This window comes from Choloepus didactylus, assembly GCF_015220235.1.
Source record: "Choloepus didactylus isolate mChoDid1 chromosome 13 unlocalized genomic scaffold, mChoDid1.pri SUPER_13_unloc1, whole genome shotgun sequence".
Classification (NCBI taxonomy): Eukaryota; Metazoa; Chordata; class Mammalia; order Pilosa; family Megalonychidae; genus Choloepus; species Choloepus didactylus.
Window position 1 is genome coordinate 2,089,289 of NW_023637588.1, and position 2,651 is coordinate 2,091,939.

The 2,651-nt window shown below is 44.1% G+C and overlaps 1 pseudogene; it reads left to right on the forward strand.

The window, feature by feature from the left end:
• The first annotated feature begins 1,492 nt into the window (after window positions 1–1,492).
• Window positions 1,493–2,223, forward strand: LOC119524807 (annotated as a pseudogene).
• Window positions 2,224–2,651: the final 428 nt, after the last annotated feature.

The window sequence follows — 2,651 nt, forward strand, 5'->3', positions numbered from 1 at the left end:
TTTCAATGGTCCTTGTTACTTTTTCTCTTCTTCCCCTACTCCACCTTCCTTGTCCTTCAGCTCCTTTAGTCCTTTTCCAATTATATTATTTATATAAAGTTAGAAGCAGACATCATCCCTAAAATCTAAAATGGTGATTCCCATAGATGGAGGCTAGAATACCAGTCTTTGGATTGATTTCAAATAATTCATTTTCATTTTAAGTAATTCTCTCTGCCCACTGCAATCCAATGAGATTCCTGACATTCAGAGGAAATAAATCCTCATTTGAAAAAGCCTGTTATTTATCATATTAAGACATTTATGACAAAGTACTTTCTAAATTTCCAAAAATTTTAGCTCATTGCTCATGTCCCCGGAAGAAAGAGAAACTTATCAGTGGATCCCCAGGTGCAGAAGCAGAGTTAGCATAATAATGTATAAGGATTGTCAGAAACCTGGGAGAAAACAATATGACAGCTGAAAGAATATTGGACCTAGAAAATGCCTCTGAAATCATATAATGAAATCAACTGCTTTGGGGGATTACTAACAAGGCAGATCCATGTTAGGAAATGCTGATATTAACTGAACTTGGGATAAGGAAACTGGGCGGAAGGAACAGGGTCATTTCTTGTGTGCCCTTGGGTATAAGATTCCATTTTTAGTGGCTGATTTTCCATGTGTTAAATAAGGTTTCACACAGTCAACTCTGAGGTTTCTTCAAGCCTAAATATTTTATGATATTGACTTTAAGCCTTTCCTTTATTGTTTTAATTCTTTTGTTTTATTATGGTTACTTAATATGCAGGAACCATATCACTATTACCAATGTGTACTTAGCATATTTATTCATCTCAAAAACCAAGTGAAGGAAATTGTGTTTATAACATTTCTCTTGAGATTACTGAGGTGCCCTGGGATACCACAAAGATGGGAATTTCTGATATAGGAATCTATATTCCAAGGCAAATGATGTTGATGTAATCAGCAAAGTAACAGGCATACATGGATGACTGAACCAAGTCAGAGCACATGTGAAGTTGTCAGACATCTGAGACAGAGAATGTTGTCCTGAGTTGAGAATCAGGTTTCTGCCCAAATTGAAAGAAAAGTTCTCCCTGCTTTTTTCACTCTTCATGGAGCATTTGGAATCTGTGTTGGAAGAATTCCATGGTAATTCATATTTTAAAATTTTTATATCAATATATTAAAAGCAAAGCAGTCTGTTGACCATAATAATGAGGAAGCAGAGACAGCTATCCCCACATTATGCAAAACCCTCATGGGGCCAGAGCCTGAGTGATTGTGTAGTTCTCACTAAGACAAACAAATCTGCCTAGAATGAGTTTCTAATAGAAGTCTCTTTATTTAGTTTAAACTAAACTATTCAGTTTAAAAGTTGCTTTTACAAGGCACCATGTTCATCATCCAAGGCAAGGGCAGGGCAAGCCAAACCTCTGCAGACACAGCAAAGTTTGGTGGCACCATCTAGGTTGCTGTCACCCTCACCATGTCCGTGGCCACCTACATGGACTTTGTGGCTTCCCAGTGTCTGGTTTCCATTTCGAACCACGTTGTGGTGCCTGAGCATCAGGTGCTCCAGACGCCGAGCGGCTGCTACTACCTGAGCCTGAGGTGACCAAGAAGCGCGGTGACCTGGGGGACACTTGGAAGGATTACTGCATGCTGGTCACCATCGCCAAGAACTTGTTGGACCTGAAAAAGTACCAACCCATCCACACCCCTCGGTGTGCAGCGACAGTCTGGAGAGTTGGGATGAGGATACAGGATCCAACAGTGATGTGACCACCGAATCTGGGTAGAGTCCTTCCCACAGCCCCGAGGAGAGACAGGATCCTGGCAGCACACCCAGCCTGCTCTCCCTCCTCCACCCTGGAGTGGCTGTGAAGGGGAAACATGCCTCCAAAAAGAGGCACAAGTGCCCAGCAGTGGCAGTGGGAAAGTGTATGGGAAATCCTCCCATCTCAAAGCCCATTACAGAGTGCATACAGGGGGACGGCCCTTTCCCTGTACATGGCCAGATGCCATAAAAAGCTCTCATGCTCTGGTGAGCTGACCCACCACTACCGGACACACACTGGGGAGAAGCAGTTCTGCTGCCTGCTGTGGGAGAAGTGCTTCAAGAGGAGCAATAACCTAAGGAAGCACACATGGCACCACACCAAGTTCCACCCCAGCAGGATCAAGTGGTCAAAAAAGGCACCGGCCATCCCCTTGTGAGGTGCTACCCGTGGATGTCAGGAGGGATGGACCCTGCGAAGACAGAACTTTTCCCAGGAAACAGACAGACCTGTGGAAACTAAGCCCCAGACCAGGTGCACTCACAGCACAGGAAGTCACTGCTCTTTGGTCAATTCAGACTTTCCTCTCCCAGCATTGTTTTTAAAAAGCACATTGTAGCCCAAGATCAAAGTCAATACTTGGTCCCCTTGCAGAGGCAACTATGGGAACCGGTCTCTGACTGTTGGAGGGAAGGCAAATGCTTTCTTTCCCCCCCTTTATTTTTCAGAATTGGGAAGGGTGGGGGGGCTTGGGGCCATGGCTGGGGTCGAATTTTAAAGATTCAGCACTGGTGTACATAAGTCTCACTGGGTGAGTTGACCTGTGATCTCACACAGTGATTCTGGCCCTTTATGCTTGCTTTTTCT